We start from the raw sequence: 19,105 nt of genomic DNA, 5'->3' as shown, positions 1-19,105 counted from the left end.
GGGCAAGGCATTGCTACTGAGAGTTAATTTGATCTTGCTAATTTTACGATGTTTAGGAAAGGAATTGTCGGAGGTGAATCATTAAAGATTTTATTAGAGGTGGGAGGAAGCAAATGAGGAAGGGGGGGGAGTAGTGGGGGGATACGGGGGGTGAGGGGTGCAGATGCTGGAGGCAGTGGGCTGCCACTCTGACAGTTTGACATGCAATGCTCGGAAAAGAGGAAATAAGTAGAAGAGATTGAGGTCTGATTGTACAAAAGACCCGGAGAAGACTCTATCCCCATCATACTATGCACCTTAGGTTCTCAATCCTCTGCCTGGAGAAATCCTGACTCTCAAGGCTGAGAGCATCAAAGCTCCTCTCTCCTCTCCTCCACGGGGTTTACCCAATCTCTCCTGACTCTCCCACAGGAAGAATAAATGGATTCTTTTCAAGCCTTTCCAGTGAAAGCACTTCTTTCACTGCAGACCGAGGGGGGACCCAGGTTTTTCCTTATTCGGTTTCCTGGACCTGTTCTACCGTCTATCATGAAATAGGCACCCAGTGAAGGTTTGGTTAGTGAAAGCACTCCGAAGAAAGAACTTTTAAGAAGTTGAGAGGGCATTTAAGGTCAGGATTCTCAGAAAGAACGCCTCGCACACGTGCACTGCCTGTCATTATCTCCAGGGTCGCTCCGAGGGCAGAACGCACCCCTGCATAGGGGCACTGGGCCCGGGAGCCGCGCGAACCCCTCGGGAAGGCCCCCTCCCACGGCAGCTGGCGCCGGGGGCGTGGCTTTGGCCGCGGGGGCGTGGCTTTGGCCGCGGGGGCGTGGCCTTCCCGCGGGGGTTTCCGCGCCCGGGGCGTGCCGGGCGGGCGGGGGATGCGAAGCGGAGCGGGGCGGGGCTTCCGCCAGGAGGGGGCGGGGTTTGCGCGGTGAGTTCTCTGACGGCCCCAGCCAGGGAATTTCAATTTGAAACCCAGCGGAGGGTGGAGGCGACGGGCGCGGAGAACCGGCGTTCGAGGCTGGAGCGGGACGCGTCCCCGGGGCGAGCTAGCTCGAGAGGGGCGGTGTCTGGGTAAGGAGGCGAGCGGGCCGCGGGGGTGGCGGGCGGCGTCCCGACACGCTGCAGGCGGGAAGCCGACCCCGGCAGGAAGCCCGGACGGCCATCCCGGGCGGGGGAGGGGGCGGCTGCGGGCCCTCCTGGCTCCTTCCCCGGGCGAGGACCGCCGCGCCGTCCCCGGGCTCACGCGCCCGGGCCCTGCCAAGGCGTGCGGCTCCATCCCGGGTGCGGGGGGGCTCGCCGCGCCCTCCCTCCCGGGGGGTCGCCGGACGCGGGCCCGCGGCGCGCGTGGGCTCTGCGGGAGTCCGGGAGGGAGGGCGCTGCGCCAGTCATCCAGCCCCACGCACTGCGGGTCCGGGCCCACGCGGGCGACCCTCCGCCCCCGCCGCCGGCTGTGCGGTGTGGAGCTGCGGGCACGCTCGCATGCATTCCGTGGCGAGCCTTCCAGCCCGGACACCAGGCCATCCGACCCGATGGCTTCTTCTTCTCGGGCGCTGGCTGAGGGGTGGGAGCAGTTTAGGTGTGAGCTGCTGCAGGGCCGGGGCTAGAAGAGGAAATAGCGGAGTCGGTGGTGTTGAGGTTGGCATCTCAGGATCCCCCATCCTCAACCCCAGACGTCTGCGGTGGACGTTAGTCATTAAGTGTCCCCAGACGCCAGCCTCAGGCGGGGCCAAGTTTTATTTATTTGGGGTGAAGTTAGAAGAGCGCCCCCTTCCCCTAGTGCCTCATTTCGAGGAGTGGTCTATGTGGAGCCTTCCTTACAAAAAAGAGAGCCCTTTAGTAAATCTGTCACCTGAGCTGTCCCTGATTTATAAGGTCCCGGGGAGAGTGGTAGTCAAGGTGGCACCTAGGGGAGTTGTACACATATTTCCTCCTTTGGGAATCAAGATTCTGTTTCTTGAACTTTGTTGCATGTGAAATGTGGGATGTGTAGGGCAGTGTGTTCTTGTTTCTGCGATTAGCTAAAAAACAAAGCAAAAAAACGGTCTCTGTCTTCACTCATTTTTCTTCAGTCCTGTCTGCTTATCTTTCTTTCTTTTTTCTTTTCTTTTCTTTTTTTATGGGCATACATTTCCCCTGTATTCTTTATTGCCTTACAACGCTGCATTGACAACATTTTAGTCTACCCTATCAGACATTCCGGTGGATTTGAGGGAAACTTGATCGTTTCTTGGCTGTGGTTGGTGGGGATTAGAAGTCTCAGTATTTGTACAGGTTTTCCTGTGCTATGCAATTTGTTTGCAGGCTCCTGCTATGAGAAATCAATCTCTGGTTTGCTGTTGCAGCCACTGGTGGGCTGCCTTGCAGTGTTATCCTGCATCTTGGTAAGCGCCAGCAGCCTTTTCATGAGACTGTAGTTTGACATTAACTTTTAGCGAGACAAAGGCTATGGTCACCTGTTGGGGGCCTAGGGCCATCATTTCTGTTATTTGGTTTGCACCCTTTGGAGAACTGGAGGAGTTAGAGCAGTGGTGTGAAGTTTGCCCAATTTAATCCTATTCTGTCTTCTTCACTTCTGGGGCAGAATTCCCACTGAAGCCAGCAGTGGTCTTGCTTGCAAACTGCCTAGTGAGGACAAGAGGTTGCTCATTAATAGGAGAGGACTGTTTCTCTTCTTTAAAACAGTCCCCTTTAAACAGGATCTAGTCCTAAGAGTTCTTCAGTCATTTACGTCTAGTGGAAGTAGGGCACTGTGTGCAAGACACAAAGTGTGTATAGAGTGCACTATCAGCCCTCTTGAAGTCTAATTAGAGGGGGACTGTTAAAAAGATTCAGACGCAATGCTGCTATTTAACACCATGTGATAGATTTTCAGTGACACATTTCTGTGTAAGAAATGTAAACAGCTGTGGGATGTTTTTACCATAACTGACTATGGGTCTTTAACATCCAAATTTTTAGGTCCAATTAGAAAGAAACCCGTTTGGCGCGTTCTGGGAAGAATCTGCATGGATGCCCCCCACCCACCCCAAAATAACTGCAGATGGAAGAATAAGGAATCTCACGTTTGCTATACCTGAAGGCGTGGCTTTAGGACATTTTGTTTGTGTATATTTCATGTTCTGTGTGAGTCTGGATGAGAGGGCCCATCTTTAGGTTTGTGAGGACTCCGAGCCTTTTAGGGTGAGCCTGGTGTCCTCTGCTTTTTAATGTGATGTTCTTGTGGCTTACTCCCTCCAAATGACCAGTTCTAAAGAATCCAAGTTTAGAAAAACCTAACCAGTGACCAGGATGTAAAAAAAATGAGAGTTTAAAAAAAAAATCAGAACCATATCCACGTGGGCTACCCAGCCACACTTTCAACTAAAAAGAGTTAGGATGAGAAAGCAGCCCTCAACTAAAATGTTTATTGGTAAATTTTCTCCATAACTGCAATTCTGTGCAGTTCTCCTTAACATTCAGTTCTGCTCCGAATCGTAACCCCGTGATGCTGTGGCTAGTGACCTGCAGAAGCTGTGTCTGGGCCAGGTTGTTTAGGAATGTGGGGCCCATATTTTACATAGTGGGAGGTTTGATTTTTGTTTCTGTTTCCACAGTAAGACATGGGCTTTTTCTTTACTTGAACTGAGATAGCTGTGGGTAGACATTCTTGAAAAATATGAATTGCTAGTTCTTTTTCTTTTTTCTTTAAATAAGGCAGCATAAGTTTCTAGAGATCAGTTTCACCAAGTGGCATGTTGCGTTTCTGAGGTGTTTGTTGGACAAGACAAAGGAAGTGTGTCTATTCCTTCCACTCCATCTTTATTTAAAAGCATTTGCTTGTTTTTGTTTTTGTGTTTTGTTTTATTTTCTTTCCAGATTAGAGTTGCGGTACCTAACTAACCTCTGGGTACTCTCACAGATCTAAAGCCTCAAATCAATGTTTATTCTGGCTTCCATAGTCACCAACTACTAGGCAAACCCTAATTTACTGCTCTTTATAGAATCTCGGAATCGCAGGGTTGAACTTTTAAGAGTCAGCAAATCTCTGAGCTCCGTCCCTTTACCCCTTCCCACACAAACATTTCTAGCTTCTTTGGAAGCCCTGAATAAATAGGGGGTTTGTATACGATTCCTCCACAGATTGTAGACAGAGCATCCTTTGGGAGTAGTGGGTTTTAGCATGAGCCAGTAACTTGATATTCATAAGATTTCTATCATTTGTCTCTCTGGGCAGCATCCCAAACTAAGGTCTAAGATTGAATGACTGCTGTGTGTCATTAACTAAAGGACACGGCCACCACAGCACCTATTAGTAGTGTAGTTGCTGAGAGGTCACAAGCAAGCTAGAAATAAGCAAGCTATCTCTAATACATCTTGAAAAAATTGACATAACTTTTTGAGGGTAGTTTTTCTATGACGTACGTGTATTTTGTATGAGATAGAAGGGAATCCACATACACACCACATACTTTACATATAGCTGATAGATGGCGAAATCAGCAGTAGAAGATTAGTTCACTGAACGTTTTTTGTATATTTTTAAAGGTTTACTTTTATGTGTGAGATTATATTGCCTGCATGTATGTATGTATGTATGTATGTGCACCACGTGGTTGCCTGATGTCCACACAGACCAGAAGAGGGTGCTGGCTCTGTTGGAACTGGAGTTGCCGGCAGTTGTAAGCCCTGTGGGTGATGGAAGTCAAACCTGGATCCTCTGGAAGGGCAGCACGGGCTCTCAAGTACTCAGCAGTCTCTCCAACCTTCTTGACTATATTTTTAATGCCTTTAATCTCAGCACTTGGGAGGCACAAGCCAGCAGATTTGTGTGAGTTCAAGGTCAGCTTCATCTATGTTGTGAATTCCAGGATAGCCCAGGCTATGTAGAAAGGTCCTGTCTCAAAACAAAGCAAACAATACAACAACAACAACAACAACAAAACAAAAATAAAAAAAAACACAAACAAAATTAAAAAAAAAGAAAACCAAGACAACAACGAAGCCCAGGGTCTCATATAGTTTAGAATGGTGTTGGTCCTACTATGTGGATGAGGTTGGCTTTGAACTTCTGGTCCTCTTGACTCCAGTTGCTAAGATTCCAGTTGTATGCTTTAAAAACTCAAGTCAACTTTATAAAGGTTGGTTATAGCTCATGTAGAAACATGTAAATAATAAAGAGGACTTACTTTAAAAAAAAAAAACAAAACCACTGGGCCTGGTTTTCCTTTGTTCTTATGATTGGGTTTGGGGTCAGTGTAGGGGCTTAGATGGGCGTTTTTCATGTTTAAGATGGTAAGTCATATATACACCGTTTCCCTGACTTGAGGAATAGCATTTGTTATAACTAGAATTTTTGTAAAAAAAAAAAATATAGAGGATTTCCCGAGTTTTTATAACGTCATCTCAGATTTCAAGTCAGATCTCTAGACTCTCAGAGCTTTCATACCCTTCTGGGTTTTCCCCTTCAAATGGGCCTTGAGTTAATTTCACACACTCAGTGATGTTAAGTATGTTTCGTTCAGATAACTGATTTTTTTTTTCCATTTTAGCTTTTTTTTGTTGTTTTTTTTAAGCGCCCTCTAAGATGAACTAAAAAATGGCATGTAGGTTCATCTACCATCCAGGAATGTTTTTCAGATGCTAACTCTGGGTTTCCAGGTCCCTGGATGAGCTTTGGAGCTGACCCCATTAGGGTTCACAGCAGTGTTGAGTTCACCCATTGTTTTCGAATCACTGTCCTGGACAGTGGACAGTGTGTGTCTACATCTCAGTACTTTGAAGGTATTCAGATGTGATTTATATTTGATACTGTTCTTTTTTGTTTGGTTTTCTCCCCATTATTCAAATAGGCTCCTTTTTAAGAATATACACATGTACACACCCACAACCTCGACTCTGGGGAGACTTGGTCAGAAGTGCTTAGACAATTTAATTTATGCTCATGATCTGAAGATTGAGAGCTTAGTGAGAACGTGTTGCTTGGGATCCGCCTCAGGCTGTGGGAAGAAGAGTCTGGGTGAGTGCCGGAAACAGGCTGAGAGGTCAGGGGAACTCGGAGAAAGACGAAATGGGAATATGAGATCATCTGGGGATCAGAGGAGGTTTCCAACTCTTGATCTAATCCAGCACTTATTTTTAAGTAATAATTACTGTTGTTTGAGACAGGCTTTTGGGTAGACAGGGCTGACCTTGAGCATGGGATGTAGCCAAGGAGGACCTTGAGCATACAGTTTATGTGGCGCTGGGGACTGACCCAATGCGGTTCTCTTATCTCTCTTCTCTTTGTAAGGTTGTACTTTGTCACGGCTGTTTTCCCCTCCACTGCCCGGCTGTACTTACATTGGATTTTCCAGTCGAGTCCCCTGTGCTGTTGTCAAGGTGAAACTGAGTTCCAATATTCAATCTTAGCTGCTTGAATTGTTACCTGTGAGTAAAAGTAACTGCTGCTTTTGTTTCCTCAGAAGTTTCTTTGGGGGTAGAACTGTGATTAGAGAGGGCCACTAACATGTCCACGCTGGGTAGTGCTGGCTGGGCTGACATTCTGACCAGGGACTTGGGGTAAAATATTTTACAAAGCCTTTTCTTTAATGGTGTTTTGTGTGTGTGTGTGTGTGTGTGTGTGTGTGTGTAAATCATACCTGTTTCGTAGAGTGATATGAGAATTAAACGAGCCAGTGTTTATAAAATGCTTCACGTAGTGCCTGGCATCTGTGAGAGTTGTTTGTTCGGTTATGAAAAGAGCTAGTGTGTTGCTTGTGGTAAGCACATTTTCTGCAGTCGTCAGGAACCAGTTATCTGTGGAAGCAGAGTCTGATATGGGGCTTGGAGGTTTTGTGTGTGTGTGTTTTTTTTTTTTTTTTTTTGCTTTGAATGCCTTTAAAAAAACTATTTTTAGTACAGTATCTTTAGAATTTCTAAACTTTTACAAAACTATTAACTTAATAGTGCCCATTTTTTTTTCTTTTAAATAATGCACAAAGTACCATGTGTGTGGTGAAGCTTTTGGGCTCTGGTTTCAACAATACGGGAAGATTGTAGTCTTTTTGTGGTGTTGCTAGAGGTAACGGATCCTGAGTCTGAAGTGTGCATGTGCAGTCTCACAACTTATTTTCTCTGCTGTTGAAGTAAGGCTCATATTAAGTTGGTGTTTTACTGGTTGTTTAAGCTCTGGCAAACCTTTATAGATCTAGTACCTTATATTATATATGAAATAAACCTGCAGACATATATTCCCCCAGTGTAGTGTTTAGTTTTAAACTCCTGCCAGTATTATGAAACCATAAATCTACTATAAATACTTTTATTTTGGGTGGGAACTAAGGACTAGTTTCATTTGCCTCTGCTGGAGGGACGGCTAGCCTGACAGAGCTTGCATTATTTTTTCTTTTTTCTTTTTCTTTTTTTTTTATTTGGTTTTATCGAGACAGGGTTTCTCTGTATAGCCCTGTCCTGGCTGTCCTGGAACTCACTCTGTAGACCAGGCTGGCCTCGAACTCAGAAATCCGTCTGCCTCTGCCTCCCAGAGTGCTGGGATTACAGGCGTGCGCCACCACGCCCGGCTTGCATTATTTTTAATGATAACTTGACTCAGTTTCCCCATTTCCTTCTCATGTTACCTCTAGAGCAGTGGTTCTTAGCCTTCCTAAAGCTGCGACCCTCGTGTTGTGGTGGCCCCCAATCATTAAAGTATTTCGTTGCTATTTCATAACTGTAGTCTTGCTACTGTTATGAATCGTAATGCAAATATATGGTGTGCAGGCTCTGGGGATCTCCACCCACAGGCTAAGAAACTCTTCTCTTTCCTGCTTCAGTTGCGTCCTGTGAACCAACTATTGAATAGTGGTTAAACTGGCAGCAGGTAAGGCTGTGTGGAGGTGAAGGTTGCTTACAGTAGGGCTTTCCTTCCTACTGGGCCTCTCCCTCTGTGAGGTGTTACTTTTGGGTCACCATCAGGGTCACAGTTGATCAATGCTCACCGTGCAGTAAGCCCTTAGTAATGATGTATGGATTCGGTTCCTTTCTGGTTTGGTTCTAGACTTCCTCATTTACTGTTAAACAGTTTGCTTCATTCTCTGAAACTCCGCTTTAGACTTCCCTAGCTCACAACCGTGCCTGATTTATATGTCATTGGCTTTTTAAAGTGATGCTTTTCATCACACCCGGTCCATCACTTCAGACTACAATGCGGTCTGCAAAAACAGTTTTCCATGTGGTCTTAGGAACGGCAGAGTTGGGGAGAAAAGAGAGGAGATGGAGGCTTATGTGGGCAAGCATTGTTGATTTACCTTCCAATGCTGAGAGAACAGGGGTCACATGACTTAAAAGCTCGAGAAGACAGTGTGTATACCACGTAGAAATACTCACAAAACAAGTCTGGCAGCCTCTTGCATCTCTGGACACAATGAACTAATTATCTGGTTATTTGGTCATTTTGATCATCCCCAGATGTCATAGTCAAAGTCTGGAGCAACCAAAGTTCACATTTTGAGGCAGCAACTTGATATGGGGTTAGGTCTTACAACTGTTTTGGAGACTAGGTCTCCTGGATCCCAGGCTTGCCTTGTAGACTAAGATGAACACGAGCCTCGAGTGTTGAGAATATCGGGCTTTATGAGCCTCCAGCCCGGATTTATGTGGGCCCCGTGAGCTCTACCTACTGAGCTTCAGTTCCAGTCCTTGAAAAACTTCAGAGTTGTTTTAATTGTGATTTTTGTTTCATTTTCAGTCTTACATGACAACACACTTTTATAATGTTAATTGGAATACCTTCATTACACTGAATATTTCTTAAAGCTCCCAAGTTGTCTGTCAGCATTATAAGTCTTGATTCCTGGTTTCTTTCTTTGTTAAAATGGTTTGTATTTAAGTTGCATGTTTGCGTGAGTGCCTGCATGTTAGTGTGTGCACAGTGCTTGGGGGTGTCTCTGGAGGCCAGAAAACGTTGTAAAAGTCCCCTGGAACCGGAGTTACAGGTGATTGGGTACTGCCTGATGTAGTCTCTGTGATCCGAACTGAGGTGCTGTGTGAGAGCAGTCGGCTCTCCTAACTGCTGAGCTGTCTCTTCAGCCCCTTGGTCTTTGATGTTCCGAAGTGTCAATGTTTAAAGTGGGAGGCGTTGAGACAGGGCCTCATGTAGCTCACACAGGCTTCTAATGCAGTCTGGTCTCACTTTCTTCTCTGTAGCCCTAAATGGCCTTGAACTTGTGATTTTCCTGTTTCCTGCTTATAGGTATATAGATATCTATCTATCTATCTATCTATCTATCTATCTGTCTGTCTGTCTGTCTGTCTGTCTGTCTGTCTGTCTGTCTGTCTATCTATCTATCTATCTATCTATCTATCTATCTATCTATCTATCTATCTATCCACCCACCATACCCAACTGGTTAAGTGTCAGTTTAATCAATGTCATTTTTGAAACTTGTATTTTATGTGTCTGACGGTTTTACCTGCGTGTATGTCTGTACCTCATGTGTTCCTCGTCCTTGAGGAGGTTGGAGGAAGGTGTTGGATCTCCTGGGACTAGAGTTACAGACAGTAGTGACCCACCGTGGCTACTGGGAATAGAACCTGGGTTCTCTGCATGAGTAGCAAGTGCTCTGACCCATTAATCTTTCCAGCCTTTCAAGTGCCATGTTTTGAAAAAAAAAAAAACTTTCTTTGTGTGAAGATGCAGTTAAGATTTGTACATACAATGAGTCTCTATAGCCCTTACGATTTAGTTATCTCTTTATTCCTTATTTTCCTTTTTAGTGTGTTTTGTTGAAAACATAACTGATTGTTTTATGTGCTAAGCACAGAGTGAACTTTGCTCTTTTCATCCCTGTGGTATAGTTAACCTATTCCTTTACCCTGTATTCTCTTTGATCTATAATTAGATCTAGAAAAATGATCCAGTTTACTACCTCTTTCCTATTTCTGTGAGATTATTTCCTAGGTGTAGGCTTTTATTGAAAACCTTGTATTGAATTTTGCTTTGACCTTTATTTTGTGTGTGGATTTATGCTTACGTATGTATGCTTGTACATCCACAGAGCGTTGTGGAGGTTGGAGGACAGCTCATGGGAGATCAGTCTTGGGGGTGGGGGGTTAGGGTTGAACCCAGACCTTCAGGCTTGGCTGCAAGCTCCTTTACCCACTGAGCCATATTCCTGGTCTGTGGCCCTCAAGCTTCTGATGCTGTCACAGCACAGATGGGTTCATTCAGTCTTAGGGGCTGCCTTCTTTTTGTGTGTTCATAATGTGGGGAAGTATCAGCACGTCAGTAATAGTGTGTTAGAGAAGAGAGAACTCTAGAAAAACCAATCAAAAGAAGGAAGGCTGGAGCGTATTTATCCATGTTAGTGTGGTATACAGTTCACTCTACAGATGAAGGTCAGGGCTGACTTATTCATGGCACCCAGTGGACGTGTTGGCTGAATGTTAGCTTTGTCCACTGGGGCCAGGAGTTACAGTTACGTAAGTTATTTGATTATTTGATGCTGCGCCTAAGAACTGGTCTTCATTTTGGAAGTTGTTGGCCTCTCCAGCATCTGGCTTTTGCAGGAGATAGGCTTGCTTTCCTGGCTGGCTTAGGGCCCCCACACTTCTTCTGTACTGTGTGATCCTGAAGTTCTGAGTAACAAGTATCCCGTGACTGAGCACTACTGTGGGTTGTGTGGTTCTTGTATTGTGATGGAAGCAGGGCCATGCTCTCCACAGAGCTGACCTCCCACTCAGGTGGAGAACGACCTCCTTCCCGCCCTTCACACAATGCTCCTCATCTGCTTTTCCAACGTCAGCAAAACGTGCCAGAGGATAAAGCGTAAAAATAAAGCATGGCTTTCTCCCTTTCCCAGCCAGCTCTCTCCTTCATGTGGTTTTACACTTTTGCTATTTCATTTCCAGTGGAAATGGCAGCCCCTAGAGTCCTTTGGCATGGTCGAGAGCGCCAGGCATGCTGTAGGATACAAGGGAGACAGAGGGCAGGCCAGTGCCCTGACTCTGACAACTGTCAGCTCCCCAGTGGCCGCTACTTTCAATGTTTCTGATTTTGTTTTTTGGGCGTGTTTGGTCTCTAAGAAACATAACCATCTTGTTCCCTGAGTTGAAGAAAATGACGGAATACTTTTCATTTTATTATTTGTTAGAGTCTTTTGTATTTTCTAAGGGAACAGGACAGGCTGGGAGTCAAGAACTTGGTTCCACAGACATGTAACAGCCACTGTCTGGTTTCTTTGGTTCACGTGGAGATATTTTTGAGCACCGAGAGTCGTTTTAGGTGATGTTCAGCTGTGTTGGAAGCTATAAAATTCCTGCCTTTGGTCTCAAGCTTAAAACAGTTTCTCCATTCCATCTTGCGTGTGTGTGTGTGTGTGTGTGTGTGTGTGTGTGTGTGTGCACACGTGTGTGTCAGAGCTGCCCACTTTGTGCATAGGGCCTCTCTCCATCCTCAGCTTGCACATTAGACTGATCAGGGAGCTGCAGGGATCCAGCTGTGTCCCTGGGCTGGGGCAGTAAATGGGGTCACCACATGTGGCTTTTGTGTGGGTGTCAGGGGGTTGAGCATAGATACTCAGGCTCCCCATCCTTCCTGGGCCCTCTGTCATCCTGGGCTTTATTTCTGGAACCTCTCTATAGATCACTGCACTTTGGGAATTTCTAACCATCTTTTTTTCCTGGCTTCTGTGTTTCCTGTACACTGTATTTATTTTTTGATTTAACTCCGATTTCACATGAACCCAGCTAGCAGTTAGAAATGGTAAGTGGGAGGTCAGTTTCTTCAGATCCGGTTATGTCTTAAGACAGGCTGCCATCTTTAGTTGAGAGTTTGTACAGTTTGGCTTGTGTCAGATTATGAGGTAGTGATTACTTTCCCTCCAAATCTGAGGACATATTTTGCAACCCAAATCTGCCTTTAGCTCTTAGTCAAGCCTCAGGCCCCAGAGGGCCCTGGAACCTGCAGGCCTGAGGTGCTAGGGACTTCAGCCCTGGTTCCTTTTGGGTCTGCCAAAGCCTGGAGCCAGGTTGCCACTTCTGTTCCTAAGTCAGGTGCTTTCCGTAGGTATAGCTCTTCTCCGACCCTTCTCCCCCATTTGTTTTAGTTTTGAGACCTGGTCTTAGCCCAGGCTGGCCTTGAACTCTCAGTAGCTTTGTTTTTAGGTTCCTGAGATTAAAGGGGTGCCCAACCCCTAACTTCCTGTCTTGTTTGTAATATTTGTTTTATTTTCTTCCTGCTTGTTTACTAAGGAAAAAGTAGAAATTAACCCATGTTCAATTGTCTGGATTTAGGGTTTTATGTTGATTAAAAATAAAATTTAGAGGATTATTGTGGTATTCAATGTATATTTATTGCAGCCAAAATAAATCTATTTCTTTTTCTACCCCATTTGCTGACTTATGTTTAAAAGTACATAGAAAAATCAGATTAATGGGTCAGTATTTACAGCCATAATAAACCTATTTCTTTTTCTATCCCATTTGCTGACTTATGTTTAAAAGTACGTAGAAAAATCAGATTAACGAGTCAGTATTTACAGCGCGTGACTGAGCTGGGAGAGAACTGCTCTTTCTTAGAAGAGGTCAGGAAACTCATTGTTTATGGGTTTCCTGTGGTTCCAGGATTGGTTTAGTATAAGTTTAAAAATTAGTTATCTCCCATAAATTTAGCAAAACACAGTGGCGATTTGGTGAATATGTAACTTTCAGAAATGAGAGTCTTATTTTAGAATAGTAAATTCTTAATTTATCTGCCTTTGAACGGATTCATAGTGCCATATATACATTTGAATATTATTTGGGGATTAGAAAAATTGTACTACTGTCAAGTGAAAATCTTCGTCGCTAGGTAGAGCGTAAGTTTTATGGCATATGAATGTGGGTGTCAAGGGTTTTTGTGAGTGGACTTGGGGATGTTGAGGCACAAAGGGGTTGTGTAGACCCTGGTGTAAGGCTGGCAGTGTGGCTGAGCTGTCTGGGAGTGGCTACAAGGGTGGAGTGCATGTTAACTTGCCCAGTGGGCTTCAGAAGTTTATAAATTCAAACACTATATTTTTTTTCTAGGAGAAGATAGTACAGGTTCTAAATAGTACAGTATCACCCCGAAACGTAGCAATGACCAAGGTGTTGCGTAGACTCCTTTTAACTCTTTGATTGTATATGCAGGTGTACAGTCGTTTCTCTTACTTCATTTCTATTACCCAGCCTACCTTGGAAGCAGACACACACACACACACACACACACACACACATACTTTAAAGTGACCTCGATACAGACATTAAGTAGTCTTAACAGGATTTGGGAAAATTATAACATGGGTGCACATTTATAATTTGTTCAAATTACCAAAGCTAAAAGAGATGCTCTAATTTGAGATGGAGGCAGAATTAAAAGTCATTTTCTGATTCATAGCATGTTCTAAGTTAGCTTTGGCTACAGGAGATCCTGTTTTGAATAAAAACAAACCTGGAGCTGGAGAGATGGCTCAGAGGATAAGAGGACCTGGGTCCAAGTCCCAGCTGCCCAAATAGCAGCTTACAAATGTCTGTAGCTCCAGGTATAGAGGATCTGACCCCCTCGTGTGGGCAGAATATCTATCAGCACACAGAAATAAAAAGTCCAACAAGACCAAACTCTTCCCAGAGTTCCTTTGGGTAGGTTCTGAGGAAGGTTTCTTTGTCAGCGCTTTTTATACAATCCTTTTTTCTCCTGAAAGCCGTGTGCTGACTGTGGTGGACTTCTCTTTCCCGGCTCTTCTCCCACAGGCTCTCCCTGGCAGCTCAGATCTTCTGTCTCAGCCTTCTTAGTGCTGGGATTGTGTGTGTACCTAGCATGCTTCTTTAATTATTTTATTAAAAATATATATGTGTGTGTATGTATGTATATATATATATATACACACTTATATACTTATATACATATATATCTGTTAATTTTAAAGTTAATTTTTTTCCAACAGAAATTTCTAGGACATTTTTGTCATTCGACTTTTAAGATTTCTGTTTTAACCTTCTGTTCAGTAGCTCTGACAGGTAGGAAGGGCAAGCCAGGAAGAGGTTAAGGAAGCCACTCAGCAGCTCGGGAGTGAGGCCAGCCTGGCCAGGCTCCTGCCTTCAGTGAGTCCTTCCCCATTCTACTCCGTTGCTGGTAATAAAATAGCTAATTGGAGTTTTCTTGGAGACCCAGGAAGCCTGCCAAGTTTTGTGGCTAAAGGGATGTCCTGTAGCTTTTATATATTTGCATCGTGAACCCTCAAGGTAGACAGACTGAAGTCTTCCAGAAATAGCTCAATAAATGTGTCAAGATTTTGAAATACTACTGAAAAAACAAGGAAGTCTGGTACTGTGGGGGTTATCGGGAGACGGTGCCAAATGCTTTCAGAAGTGTGTGCAAAGCAGATGTGGCCCTCGTGCTATCTAGACAGTGCATAGTCAGCGGAGGCTCTGGGAGGCTATATTTGTTATGATACTCCTTTGTGTCTTCCTGGTACCCTCTGTTTAATTGCTCTGCAGTGGAAAGAAAGCAGCTAACTGAACATCTTCCTGGAGACGGTTCCTTTAATTCACTTCTCTTAATGAAGAAAAGAAAAACTTTCTCCCTCCATAAAATAAATAGAAATTATATGTAGGAAAACTTAAGAGAGTCAAGTAATGATTTGAGCCTATCTAAAAAAAGAAATCAAGATTTCCCTCTGCACTTGTAGTCGTAACTGTCTTTGGATCATGGCATTAAAATGAACATCAGAAAGCTCGGGGCTTGGCTTCACTGTCCTAATGCCAGGCATGTCTGTTTTAAATTAGGCGCGTTGTGAAACCCTGGTTTCTCTCCCAGGGGCCCCCACCTTAACCCTGGAAGCAGGGTGAGGTCTGGGGAGGGAGTTTCCTAACTTCTGCAGCCCTGGAAAGGACTGTGATTGGTGCACATGTGGTACAGGTGATGTCAGTTTACTTTTATCTTGGTGCACATTGTGAGCTTAAAAGACTGTAGTGTGGATTCTAGACCATTGTGTAGCTTGGGACCTGTTTGTCAGTTGTTCTGTGCAGCACACAGGACAGTAGCAAAGATGGGTTGTTTGTCAGGGCTTATCTTTGTATATGTGTATGTAGTTTATCGAAGCCATATTTTTTTGCGTATGTGTATCTGCCGCCCTTTTTTATTTTGGGAGTAGTTCCTACCAGACCACTAGCCGTTACAGAAAACAGAAGTCTGTCTACTGAGAAGGACCTTCACGTCACACCACGCAGGCTGGACTGTAGCTGAGGCTGGCTTTGAACCCTTCAGTCCTCCAGTGCTGGGATTTAAGACCTGAGCTGACAAGGCTTCCTCTGCTTCCCTTTGTCCGGTGTTTGTAGAGTTCACCGGATGTTTGTCAGTAGAACAGTGGTAAAGATCCAGGAGCCGGTGCGGGCGGCTTCAGCTTGTGGCGGTGCTGTGTGGGAGAGCGTGGCCTTCACGTGTCTTTCGTCTCTACTCCGTGATGCTCAGCTCACGGCAGCCCACCCGTAGTATTTTGAAGCAAATCCTAAACAGTATATAATTTCCCATGTAAATAATGTGGGAGCCCTGTAATATACTACCTGGTGTCTGAGGTTCGTGTTGACAGCTGATTCGATTTGTGTAAGTCACTCATTTATAACATAGCTGTCGTGTGTTTGAAATAAATATGGAGTATTGTTTTTGTCACTGAAAGCAGATTTGTGTGAATATAGCGTCGTGTGTGATCTAGCCAGTACTCGCAATGAAACAGACCGCAGTGCAGAAGTAAGCAGTGACAGGAAAGTTCTGAATGATCACTAGGTCAGGGCAGACGAGATCTAATTGTATCTTTACCTTTGAGACTGGGTCTCAGTGTAGCTCTGGCTGTCCTTGAAGTTACTATGGAGATCTGACTAGCTCAGACTCACAGAGAACCTCTTGCTTCTGCCTCCCGAGTGCTGGAATCAAGGGTGTGCCACCACACCTGGCCTTTAGTGCGTTCTTAAGGTAATGTCTTTGTATATGCATATTTTCCTGCCTCCAACTTGTTTAGATTTTTTTCCTTTTTGTTCCTTTCTTCTATTCTGTCTTTTGATGTTCTATGTTTTTGTTGTGAGAACTAGAACAAGTGAGATACTTTTCTTTCTGTTGGCAAAGTTGTTCCGTTTGGCTGGCAGTGTGGGGAATAGTATACCACTTAAACACTGTGTGTACGCTGGGCTTAGAAACAGGCAGTCCCTAGCAGCAAAGCCACAGTCGAGAGTCTGATACTGCAAAGCTTTCCTGGACTAATAAGTGGGAGTTTTGTATTGGAAATAGTTTATACTTTTAAGTTCCATGTAAGGCAGCATTGATAATACATGGGTTCTTGATACCTCCTAGTGCTTGGCATTGAGTTTCTACCTCAGTTTGGTAGAAACTGATTTTTGTAGGAGCAATCCTATAGTTGAGGCCCTTCAAGTTTCAGGAACTTACTTTAATTAACAGAATAACATTATGTTCTAGAGTCTTCTGATCTACAGTGCCCTGTATATTGATAAGAGGGTGGAAACTCCTTCAGACCTGTTTGTATCTGCACCCTTTGCCCCACCCCCACCCCCACCCCCCAGCCAGTGCTGCTTTAATGCATTTGAGAGTCATTTGTTCACCAGAGGACCGTTTGATTCAGCAGCCTGAAAGCAGTTGCTGAGATTGCATTCCGGTTCTGTGACTGGTCTTGAGCCCAGCCCTGCCTCTGAGGATTCCATTTGGAATGTTGAGCACTGTGGTCACAAAGGCCCTGGTGAAGGCCGTATCCTTGTTGAAGGAAGGCGGCTGTGGACGGAGAGATCTCCTGTCTTCAGCTGAGGGCTTTGACAAGTGTGTTGTTACTGGAGCATAGGCAGTGGCTGGCCAGTGCTGGAATCGTTCACAGGAGTTCATCCTGAGTCCTTAGGATTTTCACAGAACAGGTAATTAGACACTGTCTCTGGTCACTTCCTTCTGACAGAAGGAGGTAGAGGTGACGGTAGCCCCACGTCCCTGACCCAGCGCAGCGATGACAGGACAGTGCTGGGGGCCCTTACTGCTTTAGTGTCTGCTTTCTCTCTGCAGGTTCAAGTGCGGTGAATAGTCCTCATTCATACGGTTGTGACTCATTAATCTATCTCTGTAGTGAAAGTGACTTTAAAATGTCCTTCCTTATGAAAAATAAGATTTTGGTAAAATATTTGATAGGTTTTATGGTATCCTTATAACAACTTTGGAAAAATGAGTGGAAAACAGTTTTGGTGGTAGCTGAAATCTTAACGTTGACCAACTCTTAACCAATATAATTTCCCCACTAACCGAGTTGTTTGTTTATTTATTTGGAGTTTTTGAGACAGGGTTTCTCAGTGTAGCCCTGGCTGTCATGGAACTCACTGTATAGACCTGGCAGGCCTTAAAATCAGAACTCCAACTGCCTTTGCCTCTAGGTTTAAAGGCGTGTGCCAGTACGCCAAGAGGATTTTTATTTTAAATTTTATTATTGTAATTGCTTTTGAGATAAACTCTCACCATGTACCCCTGTAGCTTGCTGCGTAGACCATGCTGGTTTTGAAGTTATAGAGATCCTCTTGTCTCTCCCCCGGCGCTGACATTAAAAGTACATGCCACCATGCCCAGCATTAACGTTTATTTTTTTTTAAACTGATACATAACATAAAAATTGGGCTGTGTGTGTGTCTCTGTGAGTAGTGCTTGCCCAGTCTGGGTGGTCTTCTGGATTCAGGCCTCAGGTGGTGCCACCTGAACGAGTGTGGTGGTGCAGGTCTGCCACTCCACTGGTCTGGAGACAGAGGCAGGAGACTCGTGAGTTCAAGGCCAGACTACCCGAGATTCTGTCTCCTCGAAATAAAACCACCCCAGAAAGAGGTTGAATTGTGTGATATTTTGACACAGGTGTATGTTTTGTTGTATTTGAGTTGTATTCAGTATATCTCAAACATTTTTTTTATGGTTAAACATTTAAATTCTGTTCTTTAAGCATTTGAAAATAATACAGCATATTATCATTACTTGTAGTCACCTTCCTGCTTCTTGACTGTTATGAGTAGTGACCTTGTCCCTCCCCCCTGTGTGTGTGTGTGTGTGTGTGTTTTCTCCTACCACCTGGGTTCCAGGGACTGGCTGCAGTTAGGCTTGGCAACAGGTGCCTATACCTGTTGAACCATCTCCCTACTGGCCCACAGGTGTCAATTTAAAATACCGATTCAGTGTCCTTTAGATTGTAGAAGTTTATAGGGAAACTTCAGGAGTTGTGTATAATGCTATGTTTCAAAGTAGATAGACAGCACAAACTTTGGTAGAAGTGAGTTGTTGAGTTTCCCCAGTTATAAATTCCATGAAAACACTTTAGCATAAAGTGAGAATTAGCCTGGTACAACTTCCATATTCTTCCCACCCCATTCCTTTTCTGGGTTAGAATTATCACTGATCATTATTATTGAGAGAGAGTTTGGACTTGTGTCACAGCCTGGACTTGAAGATCAGAGGACAACTTTCTGGAGTTTTCTCCTCCCACCCTTGGTTGCAAGATTTGAGTGTGTATTATCAGGCTCATGTGGAAAGGGCTCTACCCACAGGCCACCTCACTGGCTCCACTCTCCTTGGTTTTATTTTATTTATTTTATTTTATTTTATTTTATTTCAGTTTAGTTTGCTACAAGATTCTGCCTCTTCCAAACTTCTATAAAAATTATTTTTATTTTATTTTACGTGTATGAATGTTTTGCCTGCATATATGTCTGTATACTACATGCACACCAGAAGGCCAGACGCCAGAAGGCAGCACCTGATCCTGTGGGGCTGGAAGTAGGTGGCTGTGAGCTGCCTTGGGTCACCATGTGAGCTGGTACTGGGAACCGAATGTGGGTCCTCTCGAAGAGCAGCCACTTACAATTCTTTATTTTAGGAAAGGAAAGGTGCGCCTTGGCTCCTAGGTCGCGCTCACAGTGGTCATGGCAGCAGGAGCACTGCATCCTTAGGAGGCAGAGAGGATGGATGCTTGAGCTCAGCTTGTTTCTTCATGTCATGGTTTGTATGTGCTCCGAGTAGGGCGTGGCAGGAGTAGGGCGTGGCGCCACTAGGAGGTGTGGGGCCTTGTTGGAGGAGGTGTGTCACTGTGGGCGTGGGCTTTAATACCCTCATCCTGGCTGCCTGGAA

At 44.7% G+C, this 19,105-nt stretch overlaps 1 protein-coding gene across 17 annotated transcripts in view; it reads left to right on the top strand.

The window, feature by feature from the left end:
• The first annotated feature begins 911 nt into the window (after positions 1 to 911).
• Positions 912 to 19,105, top strand: part of Epb41l2 (erythrocyte membrane protein band 4.1 like 2) — a 159,746-nt gene continuing 141,552 nt past the window's right edge. For 7 of the 17 annotated variants that reach the window (XM_052169884.1, XM_052169883.1, XM_052169874.1 and 4 more), the window contains exon 1: positions 913 to 1,059. The gene's annotated coding sequence lies outside the window, so the exon portion shown is untranslated. Of the gene's footprint in view, positions 1,060 to 6,256; positions 6,394 to 19,105 lie in introns of all 17 variants that reach the window. The other 10 variants (XM_052169888.1, XM_052169887.1, XM_052169885.1 and 7 more) reach the window with 5 other exon arrangements.

The sequence above is a fragment of the Apodemus sylvaticus genome, chromosome 23, assembly GCF_947179515.1.
Source record: "Apodemus sylvaticus chromosome 23, mApoSyl1.1, whole genome shotgun sequence".
NCBI classification, from domain to species: Eukaryota; Metazoa; Chordata; class Mammalia; order Rodentia; family Muridae; genus Apodemus; species Apodemus sylvaticus.
The sequence above is the reverse complement of the archived record's forward strand: the minus strand, read 5'-3'. Positions and strand labels throughout refer to the sequence as shown.